Raw genomic sequence first — 21939 nt, forward strand, 5'->3', positions numbered from 1 at the left:
ATAAATATAATCAAAAAGTAATTTATGGCCCAATGATAAATATGATATGAAACATATTGATTAATTGATAATATGTGACACTGAGATTGATTAATGAGAGAAATATATTCTATGTTGGCAATTATTCTATAGATAGAAGTTAGGAATATTCAAGTTGTTGATTTGTTTTTAACTTTTATTCATTTAGTTGAGAGAGAGAGAAAGTGAGAGAGAGAGAAATAGAGCACAAGAGGGGGGAGGGTCAGAGGGAGAAGCAGACTCCCCGCTGAGCAGGGAGCCCGATCTGGGGCTCCGTCCTGGACTCCAGGATCATGACCTGAGCCGAAGGCAGCTGCTTAACTGACTGAGCCACCCAGGTGCCCTGAAGGTGTTGATTCTTTAGTTTTTGTTAATCATGTATTTTACTGTAATCAATGAATTAATGATTGAATTGATACAGATGTAGAAATGAATGAAAAGAAAGTGGGTCTTCTATCTACCTATGATAATGACTCGTGGCAGATGAGTTTTGGATGATGAATACTATTTATCTAGAATGTTGAGGTCTAATTCACTATATAGTCTTTCTCTCTGTTTATCTGATCCTATGGACAGATGTTTGGAAAGCACAAAGATAATGGTTTTACTGGGTTCATAGATTTAGATTTATTATTACAAATGGATCAAGGATAGAACCATTGAAGAATATGAATATCAGATAAATATAAAATCGTAAAGAATTGTCCAACTGTGAAGACCTGTGTTTAGGCAAGAAATATTAATAAAAATTGCAAACACTGACTGACACCCATCAAGAATTAAATGTATCAAGAGTGTCACTTCTTTAGTCAATGATCATTTAGACATGAACAATTAAGAGTCAATTTTATTGTTCTGGGTCAATCTTAAGTTTGAGGATTTTTGTTATTGTTGTTAAAAGAAAAAAATCAATGTTATGAAATATTCATAGATATCTAAATGAGTAAATGAAATGTGGAAAGCAAGAATCAATGGAAATAAAAGCTTTATTCTATTTTTTTTATCATCGACTGTGCTTTTCATGTTTCAAAATGGACACATTTGAGCCGATTTAAGCATATTCCATGGGGGCGAGCTCAGTGGTTGCATTTCTGTATTAGAAGCACAGAGAACAATGTGAGTAATAATCCAGTTTCTTGTCTTGGTTTCAATGATTATTTTATTCAGTGTATTCAGTATTATTTGAGAGTTCCATGTAGTAGAATCACAGAAGGCCAACAATAGCTCAGTGATAAATATTGAATTTTATAAAACATTATATTGGTTTAATGCATAAATAAATAACAGCATAATTGTAAAAGAGATCTATTGATGTGAGAATGATTCTATTTACAGATTAAGGGTATCATGACTTTTCTTGGGCTTTTGTGAATGATAGGGTTTCAACATTATTACTAGTGATTTAATGAATTAGTCAATAGACAATGTAGAATTGAATGAAGGAAAAGAGGGACAATAATGGATCGATGATGACCACTGGTGGCGTATGAGTCGCGTACGATGAATACGTGTCTGGAACTCTGAGGTCCAACCGAAATGGAATCTGCTTTATTGTCCTGTTTGAGGTGATTCCATAGACAGATATCAAGAATATACAAAGATTTTGGTTTTGGTTCTTATGTTCATGCATTTTCTTCCAATTTTTAGAACTGGATTGATGAAATAATCAATAAACAAACATATAAATAAATAAAGATGAAAGCAGTGAAATCTTGTCCAATTACAAAAGTATGTGGTTAGGTAATGAAGAGTATTAGTGTGTATTTAAAATGCTGATGTCTATAAGGGAATCTGTGGTACGGGACTTGTTCTTTGAGGATGATATGATTGTTGATAAGTAGTAGTCAATGTTCATATTCTTTATTAGCTAGATTGATGCTGTTCATTTGCTGATGAGATAATAAAATATGCATTATTGCAATTCACTGCTTAATAAGTGACTAAATTAAAAATGGGATGGAAGGACCAGTGAACATAATATCTCAATTCTTTTTTTATCTTGCTCTACTGTGTACTCTTCAGAATGGACACACTTTAGCTGATTTAACATCTTCCATTATCCTGAGTTCTATGGTTGCCTCTATAATAGGAGGATGGGGGATTAGTGTAAGTAACAGTTGAAATTATTTTCTTGGTTTATGTGTTTTTTTAAGGTAATTTGCTGTATTATTAAAAACTACACTATATAATGAAAAGAGGCACTGTGTTTCAGTGATAAATATGGGATATATAAACTATTATGATTAATCTATGCATAGGAGACTGAGGATAATTAAAGAGATATATTGATGTGAGAATTATCTAGGTAGGAATCGGGTTATATAAGTTCTTCCTCAGTTTTTGTGAATTACAGCATTTAAAATTATTAATGAATTAATGATTTACTCAATAAAGAATTAGAAATGAATGAAGGTAGAGAGGTAGAATACTGTATCAACAATGACCACTGGTAGCATATGAGTCATATATAAAGAATACATGTCTGGAACTCTTGAGGTCCACCAGAAGAGAAATCTAGTTTATTCCCATTGTTTGAAGAGATCCTGTATGGACAGATGTCCAGAACTTGTATGGATCTTGTTTTTGGTGTTAGTGCTCATGCACTTTCTTTCAATTTTTATAATTGGATCAGTTAAATAATCAATAAACATAAAGAGTAATGTAATGAAGTATTGTCCAATTATAGAAATAAGCGATTATGCAAGAAATACTATTAACATCCTATGAAAACTCTGAAGTTTAATTAGAAGTAAGAGCTACATGACTTACATTTATGGCTAAGGATGCCAGAGGTAGTATAAGTCATAGACAATGCTCAGGTTCTGGGTCATTGGTAAAGTCAAAGTTGTTCATTTTCTTAAGAGAAAAAATTATTACACCAAATTAATAGTTGACCAATAATGGATTTAATGAAAGGTTAAAAGCAATGATCAATAGAGAATGTCTTGACTATTTTTATGGTATGCTCTGCTTTATACTCCTCAGGATGGACAAGCTAGACCTGCTTTAAGGATTCTCCCCTGACCAAGAGCCTTAAGGGTTGTATTTTTGTATTGGGAAGACGGGAGACAAATGTGAGTAATAGTCAAAGTTCTTGTCTTGTTTGGCATTTTGCTAAGGATATTCATTGTATTAATACAAAATATGAATTATAATCAAAGAAGGCCAGCTGTGTCCTAGTGACAAATGTAGGATTAAAATGAAGCATTACATTGATTAAAGCATTTATGAAAAACAGGATAACTGATGAGAGATACAGTGATGTGTGAGTGATTCTAGATTCATACTATGGATAACAGATTTCTTCATGTTTTGTGAATCATATAGTTTTAAATGGTAATTAGTGAATGAATGAATTAATCAGTAAACAATGTAGAAATGAATGAAGAGAAAGTGGTCTTTTCTGGATCAATGATGATAACTGCCAGCGTATGAATCATGGATGATGAATGATACGTGTCTGGAACTCTGAGGTCCAACACAAAAGAGATGTGGTCTTTCTCTTCATGCATTTCCATTCTTGATTATAATCAGATCAATGAGATATCAGTAAGGAAATACATTACAAAAAATGAATTGTAGAAATGTCCAATTTTAAAAATATATGAGGCAAGAAGTTCTACTAATATAATTTGAAAACACTGAAGTCCAAAGAGAAATAAATGGTACATGTCTGTCCCCTCTTTGGCTCGGATGATATAGATAGGACAAATTATAGACAGTTTTTATATTCTGGGTCACTGGGAAGTTCAAAGTAGTACATTTTTGTAAAAGATAATGAAATAAATATTTTCCAGTAATGATTTCCTAAGTGCCTGGCTAAATGAAAGATAAAGCAAAGATCAATGGAAGAATATCTCATTTTTTTTTTTTTTTATCATCTGCTCTGTTCCGATTTCCTCAGAATGGACAGACTCCAGCTGATTGTAACATTCTTCCAAGGTCAGGAGCCCTCTGGTTGCATCTATGTTGGAGGAGCATGGAGACCCCGTGAGTAAGACTCAAAGCTTTTGTTTTGGTTTATTTAGGGCTGTTAAGTGTATTTATCAAAAGTATTAAATATAATCAAAAGGCAAAACATAATAGTGTTTAATACCAGATTGATATGAAGCATTATGTTTACTTATCCATAAATATAACACTGAGGTCAGTTAATGAAAGAGATTTAGTCTCTGTAATATTATAGAGACATATGTTAGGAATGTTGAAGGATCATATCTTATATTTTAATTTATGTGTATTTTTTGATTAATGAATTAATAAATAAATGTTTTTGAGAATGGAAAGAAAGAGGGCCAGTCTTGGACCATTGATGACAACGGGTGGCGAATGAGTCATATATGATGAATGCTATGTGTCTGGAACTCAGATCTGATACAAAAGTAATCTAGTCTGTTTCTCCTGTGTTTAAGGATCCTATGTACAGATGTCAGTAATAAACAAGGATTTTGTTGTTGATCTTTGTGTTTTTTTAAGGTGAATGAATTTTAGTAATTAATTCATAAAACCATGAATGGTAGGATAAATAGATGTATAAATGAATAAATTTGAAGAGGTATTATTTTTTGGTAAATATATACCAAGGTAAAAGTATTAATATACATTAGAATGGATATAAAGGGACCAAGTGTATTATATCTTTGATAAGGTTGATATGAACGATGAAATTCTGTAGTCAGTTATTTACTTTCTGATTTAGGTCCACCTTTGAAGTTTATTTTTATGGTGAAAATAAATATATCCATTAAATTAATAAAGGCTTAAACGATTATAAAAATGAATGGTGGGCTCCATGGATCAGCGGAAAGGCTCAGCCTTTCCATCCCCTTCTCTGTTTTGTCCTCTTCAGAACAGGTGCTTGAGCCGATTTCGTCTTCTTGGGATTGGGATTGTCACATGACATTCCTTTTGTGTTAGGAAAATGGAACAAGGAGAGTAATGGTCAAAAATTTTGTTTTGTTTTGGGTCATTTGTTTGTGTTCATGGCATTATTAAAAAGTAAGAGTATAATAAAAAGTTTCACTATGGCCTACTGATAAATATGATATAAAACATGTTCATTAATTTATTACATAGCATTGAGGTTGATTAATGAAAGAAATATAACCTATGTTGGCAATGATTCTAAGTTAGAAGTTAAGGACATTCAAGCATCTTATTCTTCACTTTTTGTGAATTATACTCCTTTTAATATTTTCAATGAATTAATGATTTAATCAATACAAGTATAGAAAGGAATTAAGAAAAAGTGGGTCTCATTGACCAGTGATGATGACAGGTGATGGATGAGTCATGGGTCATGAGCAATACGTGTCTGGATATCTGAGGTCCAACATAATAAATGGACTATTCCTTCTGTCCTATTTGATCCTGTACATGGATGTTAGGAACATACAAAGATCAGATTCTTCTTTTGAATTTATAAATTTGGGTTTGTTATTATTAGTGGATCAATGATAGAACCATTAAGGAAATATACGTAATAGGTAAAAAAGAGAGGGAGAAAAATTATCCAACTATGAACGTATGGTGAGACAAGAAATAATATAATTGAAAATATTTATGTCCATTAAGAAATACGTGGAGAAAGGGTGTTACCTCCTTAGCTAAGAGTTATACAGGTAAGTGAGTCTAGTCTTTCTGAGTCAGTGTCAAGTTTGAGGTTGTTCTTTTTGTTAAGAGAAAAATAGATTAATATCATGAAATTAGTGAGTAAATGAAATATGAAAAGCAAGGATCAGTGGAGATAAGGTCTTAACTTTCTTTTTTTTATCATTGACTGTACTTCTCTGAACAGACACACTAAGCTGACTAAACATTGTTTTATGGTGGTGAGCTCCATGATTGCATCTGTATGGTAGAAGCAAAGAGACCGATTGAGTAGTAGTCAAGTTCTTGTCTTGGTTTCAGCTATGTTTTTTTTAAGGATATTTGGTATATTTTTAAAAGTGCTATAGAGAGTCAAAGGTAACTAACTGTGGCCTACTGACAACTATTGAATTCCCATGAAACATTATATTGATTATTACATGCATGAAATTTAAGATAATTTTTTCCACATTTTATTTTTTATTTTATTTATTTTATTATATCACAGCCTGGCTAGCTCAGCCAGTAGAGCATGAGACTCTTATTATATCACAGATGAAATTTAAGATAATTCATGAAAGAGATACATATATATTTTTTAAAGATTTTATTTATTTATTTGAGAGAGAGAATGAGAGATAGAGAGCACGAGAGGGAAGAGGGTCAGAGGGAGAAGCAGACTCCCCGCTGAGCAGGGAACCCGATGCGGGACTCGATCCCGGGACTCCAGGATCATGACCCGAGCCAAAGGCAGTCGCCTAACCAACTGAGCCACCCAGGCGCCCATATATTGATATAAGAATGATTCTATACACCGATTAGGGGTATCGTGACTCTTGTGTTATTCTGAATAATAGGGTTTTAAATTATTGTTAGTGAATTGAGTTAGTCAATAAACAATGTAAAACTGAATGAAGGAAAAGAGGGACAGTATTGGATCAGTGGTGGCATATGAATCGTATATGATGAATACTGTCTGCAACCGTGAGGTCCAACACACAAAAAATAATAGCCTATTCCCATCGTTTGATGAGATCTTATATATAGATGTCAGGAATATGTGAGGATTTTGTTTTTAGTGTTGTGTTCATGCATTTTTCTTCTGTTATTTGGACAAATGATTAATAAATAAATCTATAATCTATAATCTTGTTTTTGGTCTTTTATGTTGATACATTCTATTTTTTTTAAATTGGATCAATGAAATAAGAAAGAAAGAAAGAAGTACGAAGTGGGTGAGATATTGTGCAGTTACAAAAATATGTGGTTAGACAAGAAATACTGTTAATATATTTTGAAAACAGATATCTATTAGGAAATATATGATATAATGGTGTTATTCTTTGAGTAACCATCAGTGTTCATGCTATTTCTCAATTACAAGATACTGTTTATTTTATTAAGAAAAATATAATACACATTATCCCAATTCATTGCTTATTAAGGATGGACTGAATGGAAGGTGGAATGCAGGGACCAATGATCATAAGGTCTCAATTTTTTTTAATCCTCTGCTCTGTCTTGTACTCCTTAGAATGGTCACCCTCGGCTGAGGTAGACAATCCCACCATAGTCACGAGCTCTGTGGTTGCATCTATGTACTAAGAGCATGGAGAACAATGTGGGTAATAGTCAAAATTCTTTCCTTGATTTTGTGGTCTTTTAAAAAAAGATTTTAGGGGCGCCTGGGTGGCTCAGTTGGTTAAGCAACTGCCTCCGGCTCAGGTCATGATCCCAGGGTCCTGGGATTGATCCCTACGTCGGGCTCCCTGCTCAGTGGAGAGCCTGCTTCTCCCTCTCCCTCCGCCTGCTGCTCTGCCTACTTGTGCTCTCTCTCTGTCTCTCTGTCAAATAAATAAAGAAAATTTAAAAAAAATAAAAAAAGATTTTAGCTGCATGATTAATAATGTGATATAAAGTTAAGGATCACAACCATAGCCAGATAGTAAATTTGAGGCTAATTATGAAGCATTATATTAATTAATCTATATAGGAAATATTTTGGTTAATTAATGAAAGATATCGTCAGTAGGAAGTCATTCTAAAGACAATGTTGGAGATATTTAAGGCTCTTATTTCAAGTTTTTGTGGTCTCTAAGCATTTATTTTATTGTTATTAGTTAATTGATGAATTAGTCAATAAAAACATGTAGACATTAATGACTATAATGAGGCCCAAATGTGACTGCTCATGTATGAATCTGGAACTCTGGGGCAAACATGGAAATTAATTAGTCTGTTCCCTCTTTTGGAATTGTTTCAGTGAAGAAATGTCTGGAATGTAAAATGATCATATTCTCATAGTGATTTTATGGACATAGATTTGTTGTTATTAGTAGAATAATGATGGAATTATTAAACAAATACAAATAAATATGTAAAGAATAAGAGGGTGGAATATTGTCTAACTATTAAAGTTTGTGGTGAGGCAAGAGATTTTAGTAATAACCAATGAAAACAGTGATACCCATTAAGAGGTAAATGGACAAGTTTCTCACTTCTTTGAGGTCAGATATACTCTGATAAGGAAGAGTGAATTTTATCAATTTTGGTAGTGAAATTGAGTTTTTCCTTTTGTAAAATAAAAATATATGCATATTAAAAAATAAATACTGACTATGTGAAATATGGGGAGCAAGGATCAATGGCAGTTAAGTCTCAGTTTTTTTCTATCACTTGCTCTGCTCTGTCACCCTCAGAATGGATGCACTGGAACTGATTAAAGCATCTTCTATGGTCGTGAGCTCCTGGTTACCTCTGTATAAGAAGAGGACAGAGGTTAATGTGAGAAATAGTTAAAATTCCTTTCTTGGTTTCCATCTGTGTGTGTTTTTTTCTTTAAGTGGGCTCCACGCCCAATGTGGAGCCCAGCATGGGGCTTGAACTCACAACCCTGAGGTCAAGACCTGAGCCAAGATCAAGAGTCAGATGCTTAACCGACTGAGCTGCTCAGGCACCACTCCATGAGTTTTTTTTTAAGATAGTTCACTGTATTATTAAGAAGTGTGAAATATAATTTAAAAAGGCAACTGTATCTCAGTGATAAATATGGAATATATGAAACATTGATTGATCCATGTGTAGAAAACAGGATAATTAATAAAAGAGATGCACTGATACGAGAATAATCTATGTGTAGGTTAGGGATACAAAGGCACTTCTAGGGTTTCGTTTATCATAGCATTCAGAAAGTTATTATTAATGAATTAATGTTTTAATCAATAAATAGAAATGAATGAAGAAAAAGAAGGACAGTATTGGATCGATGATGACCACTGGTGGCATATGAGTCGTATGTGATGAATACATGTCTGGAAATCTGAGGCCCAACACAAAAGAGATGTGATCTTTCTCGTCATACATTTCTATCCTTTGTTAAAATTGGATCATTGAAATATCACCATGGAAATATGTATTTCAAAAAGCTGAATTGTAGAAGCAATGTCCAATTTAAAAAATATGTGGGAGACAAGAAATACTATTAATATGTTTAGAAAACACTGAAGTCCAAAGAGAAATAAATGGTACCTGAATGTAACCTCTTTGGAGGACAAATTATAGACAATGTTTATGATCTGGGTCAGTGCGAAGTTCAAAGTAGGTTCATTTTCTTAAGAGAAAAATGATATAGGGGCGCCTGGGTGGCTCAGTCGTTAGGCCTCTGCCTTCGGCTGAGGTCATGGTCCCAGGGTCCTGGGATCGAGCCCCACATTGGGCTCCCTGCCCCGTGGGAAGCCTCCTTCTCCCTCTCCCACTCCCCCTGCTTGTGTTCCCTCTCTCCCTATGTCTCTCTCTGTCAAATAAATAAATAAAATCTAAAAAAAAAAAAGAAAAATGAAATAGACTTCAAATAATGATTGCCTAAATGCCTGACTAAATGAAAGATGTAAGTCTAGGATAAATGGAATAATGTCTCCTCTTTTATCATCTGCTCTGCTCTGTACTCCTCAGAATGGACACACTCCAACTGACTGTAATATTCTTCCAACTTCATGAGCCCTCTGGTTGTATCTATGTTTTAGGACCATGGCAACCACATGAGTAATAGTCAAAGTTCTTGTCTTGGCTTGAGTGGTTTAAGGCTGTTTACTGTATTATTCAAAAGTATTAAAAAATACTATTAAAAATATTATCAAAGAAGATAAAATATGCCAATGTTATGTATTAGGTTGATATGAAGCGTTATTTTATTTATCCATTTATTTATTTTATGTTTATATATTTCGTTTTATTTACATATTTATATATTTATATTTTATATATTTTGTATTGTATTATATTGTAACTATATTTTAAAATATGTAATATTTCATTTACATATTTTATGTATTTAGTTATACATTCTATTATATACTTATAGAAATTTTATATATGTACAATATATAAAATTTTTATTTATTTATAAAATATATATTATACAAAGTAAGATAAAAAGTAAATACCTAAATCCTGAGCCTATGAAATAAAGAGCAAGGCTCTATGGCAATTAAATCTCATTTTTAAAAATCACTTGCTCTGCTCTGTCCTCCTTAGAATGGATGCACTTGGGCTGATCTCATACCTTTATGGGCGTGAGCTCTGTGGTTCCCTCTATGTAATTGGAAGATGCAGATTAATGTGAGTAACAGTTGATGTTCTATTCTAGGTTAAGAGTTTTTTAAAGGTAGTTCACTGTAGTGTTTAAAAGTACAAAATGTACTTAAAGAGGGCAATGTATCTGAGTGATAAATATAGGATATATGAAAATTACATTAATTAATCCACGTTTGGAAAACTGAGGATAATTAATGAAAGAGACACATTGATATGGGAATAATCTGTGTAACAGATTAGGAATGCAATAACTCTTCTTGGGTTTTGGTGAATCATAGTGCTTAGAAATTATTAGTAGTGAATTAATTTAATCATTAAACAAGGAGAAATGAATGAAGGAAGAGAGAGAGGATATTGGATCGATGATGACCACTGGTGGCGTATGAGTTGTGTACGATGAATACGTGTCTGGAACTCTGAGGTCCAACAGAAGAAATCTAGTCTATTCCCATTTTTTGAAGGTATCCTCTAGACACATATCAGGAATATACAAAGATCTTGTTTTTGGTCTTATAGTTCATGCATTTTCATGCTATTATTATAATTGGATCAATGAGAGAATCTATACATAAATATATAAATTGATATGAATGAGTGAAGTATTGTCCAATTATAAAAATATGTGATTATGCAAGAAATACTGTCCATACCCTGTGAAAACACTGGGCTTCCATTGGAAGTAGATGGTACATGATTGTTGCATGTTTGGCTAAGAATGCCATAGATAGTATAAGTCATAGACAATGTTCATATTCTGGGTTAGTAGTAAATGTCAAAGTTACTTGTTTTCTTAAGAGAAAAACAATATTTGTACCAAGTTAGTGATTACCTAAGTGCTTTACTAAATGAAAAGTGAAAAGCAATAATCACTGGAGAGAATATCTCACTTTTTTATCATATGATCTGCCTTGCACTCCTCAGAAGAGACACACTGGACCTGATCATGAACTCTAGGGCGGTGGTGCTGTTGCAGGAGTTTGGAGGCCAGTGTGAGTAATAATTCGAGTTCTTACCTTCATTCTGGTATTTTGCTTAATGATATTCACTGTATTAGTAAAAAGTATGAACTATGATCAAAGAATGTGAACTGTATCCTAGTAACAATTATGGGATTAATATGAAGTATTATTTTGATTAATACATATATGAAAAACTGAGGATAGTTAATGGCAGAGATATTGTGATATGATTCTGGTCACACACTAGGGAGCTCAAGGCCTTGTTTTATTTTTAATAATAGAGTTTAGAATTATAATTAGTGAATTAATGAGTTAATTGATAAACAATATAGACTTGAATGAAGAGAAATTAGTCTTCTTTGGATCAATGATAACTGTTGGTGTAGGAGTCACGCATGATGAATGATACGTGTCTGGACTGCCGAGGTCCAACACAGAGGAAATGTGAGGTTTGTTTTTTTTTTAATTGTCATCTGCTCTGATCTATACTCAGAATGAACCCACTTGAGCTGATTAAAGCATCTGTCAAGGTCATGTGCTGTCCAGTTCCACCTATGTTGTTAGGAACGTTGGAAAGACCAGTGTGAGTAATGTCAGTGTTTGAGCTTAGGTGGTTTGTTTAAGGGCTTTCAGTTTATTATTCCAGATATTAAATATAATCACAGAAGGCAAAATATGCCAGTGTTAGATGTCATACTGACATGAAACATTAAGTTGATGAATCAATAAATATGAACCTTGAGGTCAGTTTTTGAAACGGAGTTAGTCTCTGGAAAAGATTGTAGGAAGAGATATTAGGGATATTAAGGGATCTTCTATTTATTTATTTTTAATTTCGTGTATTTATTAATTTTGTTAAGCCATAAACAATTGTTTATGAGGATGAAAAGAAAGAGGCCTAATCATGAGTCAGTGGTGATCAATGGTGGTGGATGAATCATGGACAATGAATACTATGTGTTTGGATAACGAGGTCCAGCATAATACCAACATGATGTGTTCTGTTTATTTAATCCTATAGAAGGTGTCAGGAATATACCCAATGTAGGTATGGGTTTAGACTTAGATTATTATTGCTGATAGACTAATTACAGGACCATTAAAAAAATACAAATAATAAAGAAGAAAGGGCAAGGGATTGTTTAACTCCAAACATTTGTGGACAGGTATGAGATATTATTAGTTCAACTGAAAACACTGAATTATTAGTTCAACTGAAAACACTGAAACTCATTGACAAATAAAGGGAACAGGAGTGTCATTTGGGGAAAAAAAGAAGAGCGTGATCTGTTTGACCGAGGATCGTATCAGCCCAGATAATTAAGAGTTAGGTTTTGTTGTTGTTGCTGTTGTATGTCTGTTTCAAGTCTCCTGCTGTTGATTTTGTTAAGATAAAAGTATCTACATGAGGAATAATTTATAAATTCCTAAATGAGTGGGCAAAAATGGGGAAATCAAGGATCAATGCGAGTAAGAATTTAACCTTTTTTTTTTTTTTTTTTATTATCACCTGTGTTTTGTCCTTCTCAGAATGGACACACTGGAGCTGATTCAAGCAGTAAGTACAACCTGGTGGCATAGAGACCAGTGTGAATTATAAGAGTCAAAGTTCTCTTCTGGGTTTTAATGATTTTTTTTTCATGGTATTCTGTGTATTTTTTTAGAAGTGCCGGATTTAATAAAAATGGTCACCTGTAGCCCAGTGACAAATATTGAAATGACATGAAACATAAAAATGTAGGATACTTAAAGAGAGAGATATATTGACGTGAAAATAATTCTATATACAGAATAGGGATTTCAGGGTTGCTATTGTTTTGATAATTGGTTTTCAGAATAATTAGTGAATCAATAAATTAGTCAATAAGCGCTGTAGAAATGAGGAAAACAGGTACAATATTGGATCGATGACTACTGGTGGCGTATGAGTCGTGTACGATGAATATGTGTCTGGAACTCTGAGGTCCAACACAGATGGATTCTGGTCCTTTGCCCCCATTTAAGTGATCTTTTAGACATGTGTCAGGAATATATAAAGATCTTCTTTTGGCCTTTACATTCAGGCATTTCTGTTATTATTATAATTAGTTCAATGAAATAAATACATAGAGAAAGATGAAGGCAGTGAAACTTTGTCCAGTTATTAAAATACGTGGTTAGGCAAGAAATACTGTTACCGTATGTTAAAAATAAATACCTATTTTGAAAGGTACATATGCATCTATTCTTTGACTAAAGATGACATAGTTATTCATAAATAATAGTCAATATTCATGTTTTCTGTCAAGGATGATGTCATTATTGTTCATTCACTGATTGAAAGGTGGAATACAGGGATGAATGAACGTAAAGTCTCAATCATTTTATATCTGCTCTGTCTTGTACTCCTTACAATGGTCACCCTCAGCCGGTTGAAGCAATCCACCATAGCCACGAGTTTTGTGGTTGCATCTATGTGTGAAGAGCCTGGAGCACAATGTGAGTAATAGTCAAAATTCTTTTCTTGGTTTTGTGGTTTTACAAAAAGGTTTTCACTGCACTATTAAAAAGTGTGAAATATCAGTGATCGGCCAAACATGCTTAAAAAAATACGATGTTAATAGGAAGCATTAGTTAACTAATCTTTGTAGGAAATTTTTTTGTCAACTGTACTTCAATAAAAAAAAAATCAATGGTAGGATAAGTAGAATGTAAATTGATAAATCTGAAGAGGGTAAAACACTTTATTGCTAAGATATATAATAAGGAAATATAATTGGAACAGAAAATAAAATGATCAAGTATATATATCTTGAGTGAGAATGATAGGTGGTAAGTAATAGGTATTGACTGAGTCCGTTAAAACTTCGACATTTAATTTAAGAGAAAAACAAATGTTACCACTATTAAATGTCCAGACTATGCAAACCAATAATGGAAACTATGAATCAATGGAGAAAAAGTCTCAACCATTTCAGTCACATTTTCTGCTTAGTACTCTTCAGAATGGATGCTGGAACTGATTTCAGCTTCTGCCTCATTAAAATAGTCATGGTGCCACTGTATGGAGAGAGACCAAAGTAAGTAATGGTCAAAGTTGAATGAATAATATGAATGTGGGACTCTGAGGGCCAATACAAAAGGAATCTAGTCTATTCCCCATATTTCAAGTCACACTTTAGGCATATTTCAGAATTATACAGTGATTTTTTTTTCTTGGTCTTTGTGTTCATGAATTTTAAAAATATAATTATGAAAGAATCAATGACAGAATAAATTAGCAAATGCATAAATGAATAAAGATGAAGAGGGTGAAGCATTTTTCATTACTAAAATATATAGTCAGGAAAATGAATATTATTATCCACTGGAATGGATAATAATGACCAGCCAAATGAAGGTAAAAAGCAAGGTAGAATGGAGACAATTTCTCAGTCTTGCTATCATCTGCTGTGATGCTCTACACTTCTTAGAATGGTCACTCCTGACCTGATTTAAGGATTCTTCCAAGGTCACGAACTGTATGGTTGCATCTTTGTGTTAGGAGCATGGAGAACAATGTGAGTAATAGTCAAAGTTCTTGACTTAGTTTGATTGGTTTTTTTTAAGAAAATTATTTGCTGCATTATTAAAAATTATTGACTTAATCAAAGAAGGCCAACCATAGTGATATTTAATATCAGATTGATATGAAGCATTACATGTTTAGTCCATAAATGAAACACTGAGTTCAGTTAAATGAAAGAGATTTAGTCTCTACGTGAATAACTCTATAGGTGGATGTTATGGGATAATCAAGGACCTTATTCTTGTGTTTTTGTGATTTACATGCATTTCCTTATTAATTAGTTAATAAACAAAAGTAGGTGAGGATGAAGATGGGCAGTTATGGTCCAGTGATGATAACTGGTGGCTTTTGAGTCATATGCAATGAATACCTCATATCTAGAACCCTGAGGTCCAACACAGAAAGACTAATCCATTCACCATATATTAAGACTATACATAGATTTCAGCATTCTACCGTGATCTTTTCCTTGGTCTTTGTGTTCATGAATTTTAAAAATATGATTATAAAAGAATCAATGGCAAGAATAAATTAGCAAATGTATAAATGAATAAAGATGAAGAGGGTGAAACATTGTTCATTACTAAAATATATAGTCAGGAAAATGAATATTAATATTCACTGGAATGGATAATAAATGGACCAAGCGTATTACATCTTTGAGTAAGGGTGACATGGATGGTGACAGGTAGTAAGTAGTCAGTATCACCCTGAGTCGTGAGTTTGATGTTTATTGTACTGCGAGGAAAAGAAATATCACTGTACATTAGTAAACACTTAAATGACTATGTACATGAACGATTAAAACTGTGGGTCAATGGGGAGAATGTCTCTCTCTCTTTTTTTTAATCATTGTGTCTTCTTGGTAGGCTTCGGAATGGATGCACTGAGCTGATTTTAGCTTTTGCCGTAATTAAGATTATGTTGCCTCTGTGTCAGGAAAGAGAACAAAGTGAGTAATAGTCAAAGATCTTAGCTTGGTTTTAATCATTTGTTTGTTTTAATTTTATTTTATTATGTTATGTTAGTCACCATACAATACATCATGAGTTTTTGATGTGGTGATCCACGATCCATTGTTTTCATATAGCACCCAGCGCTCCATGCAGTACGCGCCCTCCTTAATACCCATCACCGGGCTAGCCCATCCCCCACCCCATTCCCCTCTAGAACCCTCAGTCTGTTTCCTGGAGTCCGCAGTCTTCTCATGTTTTGTCACCCTCTCCGGTTTCCCCTGCCTCATTTTTCCCTTCCTTCTCCTAATGTCCTCCATGCTGTTCCTTATGTTCCACAAATAAGTGAAACCATAGGATAATTGACTTTCTCTGCTTGGCTTATTTCACTTAGCATCATCCCCTCCAGTCCCATCCATGTTGATGTAAAAGTTGGGTATTCATCCTTTCTGATGGCTGAGTCATATTCCTTTGTAGATATGGACCACGTCTTTATCCATTCATCTGTTGAAGGACATCTTTGCTCTTTCCACAGTTTGGCTATTGTGGACCTTGCTGCTATGAACATTGGGGTGCACATGGCCCTTCTTTTCACTACATCTGTGTTTTGGGGGTAAATACACAGGAGTGCAATTGCTGGGTCATAGGGTGGCTTTATTTTTAATTTTCTGAGGCACCTCCACACTGTTTTCCAAAGTGGCTGTACCAACTTTCCAAAAGTGGCTGTACCAACTTGTACCACTTCCCACCAACAGTGTAAGAGGGTTCCCCTTTCTCCACAACCTCTCCAACATTTGTTGTTTCTTGCCCTGTCCATTTTTGCCGTTCTCACTGGTATAAGGTGGTATCTCACTGTGGTTTTGATTTGAATTTCCCTGATGGCTAATGATGATGAACATTTTTTCATGTGTCTGTTAGCCATTTGTATGTCTTCTTCAGAGAAGTGTCTTTTCATGTCGTCTGCCCATTTTTTGACTGGATTATTTATTTTTTGGGTGTTGAGTTTGAGACGTTCTTTATTAATCATTTGTTTAGGAGTATTCTCAACATTGTTATAAAGTATTAAACAGAATAAAAAAGTTACCCATGGCACAAAAATAGATATAATAGGAAACATTGTGTTGATGAATCAAAAAAAAAAAAAGGAAAATACATAGTATATAGTGTATGGGAATGGATTCTACAGAACAGCATTAAGCATATTCAGCGATCTTGTGCTCATGTTTTCTTGAATAAATGTCTTTTATTAATATCTAAGAACTAATGATTTAATTGAGAACAAATGTAAAACACATGAAGAAAGTGAGGGTCTGTCATGGACAGGTAATGTTGATTGGTGGTGTATGAGTTGTGGATGATGAACAATACGTGTGGGAACGGTTCAACACAATACCTACTCTATTTCCTGTTTGAAATGATCCATTAGTCACATGTTAGGAATATATAGATACCATGTTCTCATTTAAATTCATAGATTTAGATTCACTATTACTAATGAATCAATGATAGAACCATCAAACAGATATAAATAGATAAAGAAGAGGATGAAGTGTTTTTCAAATAAGCCTATATGATGATCAGGCAAAAAATATTACTAAAAATTGAAAGCACTGATGCTTATTAAGAAATAAATGGATTAAGAATATTATCTCTTTGGTTTAAGATCACGTAGACACTGTTTAGTAAGAGTCAATTTTATTGTTCTAGATCAGATCCAAGTTTGAGATTATTCCTTTTGTTAAGAGAAAAAAACATTTATGGAAAATTAATAAATATATCAACGAGTAACTGAAATACCGAAATCAAGGATCAATGGAGATAAGATCTGCGTTTTTTGTTTGTTTTTTTGTTTTGTTTTTTTTAGTAATCACCTGTTATGCTCTGTATTCTTCAGAGTGGACCCACTTGAGCTGATTTAACACTTTCCATGGTCACGAGCTCTATGGTTGCGTATGTGTGCTAGGAGCATGGAGACCAATGTGAGTAGTAGTCAAAGTGTTTGTCTTGGTTTAGGTGGTTTTTTTTAAGAGTATTCCATGTATTATTAAAAAGATGGCCAATTGTACAGTTGTGATAAATGTGAGATTAATTTTTTTAAAAGATTTTATTTATTTGAGAGAGAGAGAGAGAAAGAGAAAGCACAAAGGGGGAGGGTCCAAGGGAGAAGCAGACTCCCTGCTGAGCAGGGAGCCTGATGCAGGACTCAATCCTGAGACTCTAGGATCATGACCTGAGCCGAAGGCAGTCGCTTAACCAACTGAGCCACCCAGGCGCCCTAAATGTGAGAATGAGATGGGGCATTGCATTGATTATTACATATATGTAAAACTGAGGTTAATTAATGAAAGAGATTGATGTGAGAATTGTCCAGTATACAGATTCGGGACATAAAAACACTTCTTGGGTTTTTGTGAATTATAGTGATTACAGATTATTATTAATGAATTAATGAGCAATAAACAAATGGAATTGAATGAAGAAAAAGAGGGACAATACTGGATCGATGACGACGACTGGTGGCATATGAGTTATGTACGATGAATACGTGTCTGGAACTCTGAGGTCCAACAGAAGAGAAATCTAGTCCATTCCCTTTTTTTTAAAGTGATTCTACATACAGAGGTCAGGAATACACAAAGATCTTTTTGGCCATTGCGCTCATGGTTTTTCATTCCATTATTATAATTGGATAAGTGAATTGAAAGAAAGAAAGAGAGAAAGATAAGTGGAGTGAACCATTGTCCAATTATAAAAATACGAGATCAGGCAAGAAATGCTGTGGATATATTTTCAAAACACTGAAGTTCAACAGCATATGACTGTTACCTCTTAGGTTAGGGAGAAGACAGACAGTATAAATTATAGACAGTGTTTATGTTTTGGGTCAGTGGCAAGTTCAAAATTGTTTTCTTAAGAGAAAATGAAATAAATACACTTGAAATTAATGATTGTACAAATGACTGTCTAAATTAAAGATGAAAGGCAAGGATTGATGGAGAGGTGGCATAATTTTTTTTTATCATCTGTTCTGCTCTGTACTCCTCAGAATGGGCACACTTGAGCTGACATAAGCATCTCTCATGGTCTTGAGCTCTTGGTTCCCTCTATTTGTTAGAGGCATGGAGACCAAAGTGAGTAATAACGTTCTCATCTTGGTTTGTGTTCTTTTAGAGTATTCAATGTGTAACAAGGTTTGAAATATAATCAAATAAGGCCAAATGTAGCCTAATAGTAAATACAGGGTAGATATGAAGCATTATATCAATGGATGCATATATAAAAGCCTGCAGATATTGATGAAAGAGATATATTGATATGACAATGCTTCTATATACAGATTAGAGATACCAGGGCTCTTTGTCAGTTTCTGTGAGTCATAGAGTTTGAAAGTATAATTAGTGAATTAATGAATTCATCAATAAATATCATAGAAATGAATGAAGAGAAAGTGGACTAATCTTGGATCAATGATGACGGCTGGTGGCGTATGAGTCATATACGATGAATGCTACGTGTCTGGAACTCTGAGGTCCAACCCAAAAGAAATCTAGTCCATTTTCTCTTTTTGAAATGATTCTATAAACAGATGTCAGAAACACAGAAGGATTTCATTTTGGTCTTTGTGTTCATGTATATTCAAACTATTATTACAATTGGATCAATGAAAGAACATTGAAAATGTAGAGGTAAAGATGAATAAGGTTAAGCATTGTCCAATTATAAAAATATATGGTAAGACAAAAAATGCTCTTGATATATATTGAAAACTCTGATATTCACTAAGAAGTAAATATTCTTTGATTAAGGATGATACAGACAGCATTACCAATAGTCATTGCTCAGGTTCTGTGTCAGTGGCAAGCCCTACACTGTTTATTTAAAAGAAGGTAAAAATGTTATCCCAAATAACTACCTAGGTGACTGACTAAATAAAAGGTGGAATTCAAGGGCTGATGCTGATAATGTCTCAACCTTTCTTTATCTCCTCCTCTGTTCTGTAAGCCTCAGAACGGACACCCTTGAGCTGATGTAAGCATCCTCCAGGGTCGTGAGCTCCATGGTTACATCTCTGCTTTAGGAGCGTGGAGATCAATGTGAGTAATAGTCAAGGTTGTTGTCTTGGTTTCAGTGTTTGCTTTTTTTTTTTTTTTAAAGGTATTCACTATATTATTTTAAAAATATGAAATATAATTTTGAAGGTTAACTGTGGCCCCGGCATAAGTATGGGGTTGATGTGAAGCATTGTTTTGATTAATCCTTACATGCAACATTGAAATAAAGTAATGAAAAAGGTGTATTACCATGAGTAATGATTCTATAGACAGATGTTAGAGATATTTAAGGATCTTACTCTCAATGTTTTAGGACTTCAGGTAGATCTTTTATTGTTATTGATGAATTAATAAAATTCATGTAGACACAAATTAAAATGAGGGTCAAGTCTGGATCAATGATGACCACTGGTGGCGGTATGAGTCATGGATGATGACTACTACATGTCTGGAACTCTGAGGTCCAACACTAATACAATAGAAATCTAGTCTATTCCTCTGTTGAAACAAAATCCTATAGATAAATGTTAGAGATATGTAAGAATCTTTTGCTTCTAATTTTATGGCTCATAGATTATATTAATATCAAAGAATCAATGGAAGGATCAATAAAAATATTTAAATGATTAAAGATGAATGGAGTGAGGCATAGTCTAAATTATGAAAAGATGTGATAAGGAGAAAATACTATTAATATAATCTGGAATGGATAATAAGTAGACCAAAGGTATTACCTTGGATTACATAGCCATTGGTAAGTAATAATCAGTGTTTTGTTCTGAATCAATGAATTAGAAGTTCAACATTTGTTTTGGTAAGAGAAAAGTAAGCAAATACCACAGTCAATTAATAAATATTAAATGGCTGAGTAAATGAAGGGTGGAATACAAAGGACCAATGGATAGAAGATCTCAAACTCTATTTTCCGCTTTTGCTCTTATACTCCTCAGAATGGGCACTGCCACACCAGTTATGGCATTCTGCCATGGCCTCAATGGCTGTCTTAGGAGCATGGAGACCAGTGTGTGTGAGTAATAGTCAAAGTTCTTGTCTTGGTTTGGGCAATTTAAGAGTGGTGAATGCATTGTTAAGAAGTAGGAAATAGGAGGACACCTCGGTGGCTCAGTTGGTCAAGCGTCTGCCTGAGGCTCAGGTCGTGATCCCAGGGTCCTGGGATCGAGTCCCGCATCGGGCTCCTTGCTCAGTGGGGAGCCTGCTTCTCCCTCTGCCTGCCGCTCCCCCTGCTTGTGCTTGCACTCTCTCGCTTTCTCTCTCTGACAAATAAATAAAAAAATCTTTAAGAAAAAGAAGTTTATAAAAGAAGTAGGAAATAGGGGCACCTGAGGGGCTCAGGTGGTTAAGTGTCCAACTCTTGGTTTTGGCTCAGGTCGTGATCTCTGGGTCACGAGATGGAGCCCCGAACTGGGCTCTGTGCTCAGCTGGGAATCTGCTTGAGATTCTCTCCCTCTCTCCCTTCCCCTGCTCATGCTGTCTCTCTAAAATAAATAAATAAATCTTTATTTAATAAAAAAAAAAGAAGTAGGAAATATAATCAAAAAAGCCAAACATGATCCAGTAATAAACATGGGACTGATATGAAACATTATGTGCTATGTCCATATATGAAACACTGAGGCCAATTTAAGAAACAGATCTAATATCTGTGGGAAATGATTTTATAGATAAATATTAGGGATGTTGAGGCTCTTATTCTGGGTTTTTTTGGATTTATGTATATTTCTTCATGAGTAAGTAGCAAATAAATGAATAAATCAATAGGCAAAATATAAATGAAAAGAATTCACAAACTTGGACCATTGACAGTGACTGGTAGTGTATGAATCAAGAATGATGATTAATATGTGGACATCTGTATGGAAGTGTTAAATCACTATATTGTACACCTGAAACTAGTATTACACCATATGTAACCGATTATGTAATTAACTAATTTTGAAAAGATTTCATTTATTTGAGAGAGAGAGAGTGAGCAAGAGAAAGCGCACAAGCAGGGGCTGTGGTAGGCAGAGGGTCAGGGAGAAGCAGACTTCCCATTGGGCAGGAAGCCCAACATGGGGCTCGATCCAATGACCTGAGCTGAAGGCAGATGCTTAATCAACTGAGCCAGCCAGGTGCCCCTAACCAATTGGAATTTAAATAAAAATTTTAAAAATTAAATTTTAAAAAAGAATTCATATTCATCCCTTCCCCCTTTTTTTCTCATCTAC

General features: G+C 34.0%; 1 long non-coding RNA gene, 14 other non-coding genes and 3 pseudogenes across 15 annotated transcripts; all 18 read left to right on the top strand.

Moving 5' to 3' along the window:
* The first annotated feature begins 218 nt into the window (after positions 1-218).
* Positions 219-8391, top strand: LOC141373318 (uncharacterized). The gene is made up of 5 exons (XR_012379190.1): positions 219-1134; positions 2041-2124; positions 3004-3092; positions 3923-4008; positions 8307-8391. It is a non-coding gene; the product is annotated as an uncharacterized lncRNA (long non-coding RNA).
* Positions 475-549, top strand: LOC112822858 (small nucleolar RNA SNORD113/SNORD114 family). The gene has a single exon (XR_003207844.1). It is a non-coding gene; the product is annotated as a small nucleolar RNA SNORD113/SNORD114 family (small nucleolar RNA).
* On the top strand, positions 1478-1549 carry LOC112822822 (small nucleolar RNA SNORD113/SNORD114 family). Its single transcript, XR_003207814.1, has one exon. It is a non-coding gene; the product is annotated as a small nucleolar RNA SNORD113/SNORD114 family (small nucleolar RNA).
* LOC112822842 (small nucleolar RNA SNORD113/SNORD114 family) lies at positions 2448-2520 on the top strand. The gene has a single exon (XR_003207830.1). It is a non-coding gene; the product is annotated as a small nucleolar RNA SNORD113/SNORD114 family (small nucleolar RNA).
* LOC112822826 (small nucleolar RNA SNORD113/SNORD114 family) lies at positions 3423-3497 on the top strand. The gene has a single exon (XR_003207818.1). It is a non-coding gene; the product is annotated as a small nucleolar RNA SNORD113/SNORD114 family (small nucleolar RNA).
* LOC112822839 (small nucleolar RNA SNORD113/SNORD114 family) lies at positions 4321-4393 on the top strand. Its single transcript, XR_003207827.1, has one exon. It is a non-coding gene; the product is annotated as a small nucleolar RNA SNORD113/SNORD114 family (small nucleolar RNA).
* LOC112822845 (small nucleolar RNA SNORD113/SNORD114 family) lies at positions 5277-5351 on the top strand. Its single transcript, XR_003207833.1, has one exon. It is a non-coding gene; the product is annotated as a small nucleolar RNA SNORD113/SNORD114 family (small nucleolar RNA).
* LOC112822860 (small nucleolar RNA SNORD113/SNORD114 family) lies at positions 6542-6602 on the top strand (annotated as a pseudogene).
* A 474-nt stretch (positions 8392-8865) lies between the features above and the next one.
* Positions 8866-8937, top strand: LOC112822831 (small nucleolar RNA SNORD113/SNORD114 family). Its single transcript, XR_003207823.1, has one exon. It is a non-coding gene; the product is annotated as a small nucleolar RNA SNORD113/SNORD114 family (small nucleolar RNA).
* A 1618-nt stretch (positions 8938-10555) lies between these two features.
* On the top strand, positions 10556-10627 carry LOC112822819 (small nucleolar RNA SNORD113/SNORD114 family). The gene has a single exon (XR_003207812.1). It is a non-coding gene; the product is annotated as a small nucleolar RNA SNORD113/SNORD114 family (small nucleolar RNA).
* An 892-nt stretch (positions 10628-11519) lies between these two features.
* Positions 11520-11591, top strand: LOC112822850 (small nucleolar RNA SNORD113/SNORD114 family). Its single transcript, XR_003207838.1, has one exon. It is a non-coding gene; the product is annotated as a small nucleolar RNA SNORD113/SNORD114 family (small nucleolar RNA).
* A 473-nt stretch (positions 11592-12064) lies between these two features.
* Positions 12065-12138, top strand: LOC112822864 (small nucleolar RNA SNORD113/SNORD114 family). The gene has a single exon (XR_003207848.1). It is a non-coding gene; the product is annotated as a small nucleolar RNA SNORD113/SNORD114 family (small nucleolar RNA).
* A 921-nt stretch (positions 12139-13059) lies between these two features.
* On the top strand, positions 13060-13128 carry LOC112822835 (small nucleolar RNA SNORD113/SNORD114 family; annotated as a pseudogene).
* A 1899-nt stretch (positions 13129-15027) lies between these two features.
* LOC112822836 (small nucleolar RNA SNORD113/SNORD114 family) lies at positions 15028-15102 on the top strand. Its single transcript, XR_003207825.1, has one exon. It is a non-coding gene; the product is annotated as a small nucleolar RNA SNORD113/SNORD114 family (small nucleolar RNA).
* Positions 15103-16975: 1873 nt separating this feature from the next.
* On the top strand, positions 16976-17044 carry LOC112822865 (small nucleolar RNA SNORD113/SNORD114 family; annotated as a pseudogene).
* Positions 17045-18155: 1111 nt separating this feature from the next.
* On the top strand, positions 18156-18227 carry LOC112822829 (small nucleolar RNA SNORD113/SNORD114 family). The gene has a single exon (XR_003207821.1). It is a non-coding gene; the product is annotated as a small nucleolar RNA SNORD113/SNORD114 family (small nucleolar RNA).
* An 892-nt stretch (positions 18228-19119) lies between these two features.
* LOC112822810 (small nucleolar RNA SNORD113/SNORD114 family) lies at positions 19120-19194 on the top strand. Its single transcript, XR_003207803.1, has one exon. It is a non-coding gene; the product is annotated as a small nucleolar RNA SNORD113/SNORD114 family (small nucleolar RNA).
* Positions 19195-20102: 908 nt separating this feature from the next.
* On the top strand, positions 20103-20178 carry LOC112822811 (small nucleolar RNA SNORD113/SNORD114 family). Its single transcript, XR_003207804.1, has one exon. It is a non-coding gene; the product is annotated as a small nucleolar RNA SNORD113/SNORD114 family (small nucleolar RNA).
* The last annotated feature ends 1761 nt before the right edge of the window (positions 20179-21939 follow it).

The sequence above is a fragment of the Callorhinus ursinus genome, unplaced genomic scaffold (assembly GCF_003265705.2).
Source record: "Callorhinus ursinus isolate GAN/ISIS: 27379988/994484 unplaced genomic scaffold, GSC_fseal_2.0 scaffold8, whole genome shotgun sequence".
NCBI classification, from domain to species: domain Eukaryota; kingdom Metazoa; phylum Chordata; class Mammalia; order Carnivora; family Otariidae; genus Callorhinus; species Callorhinus ursinus.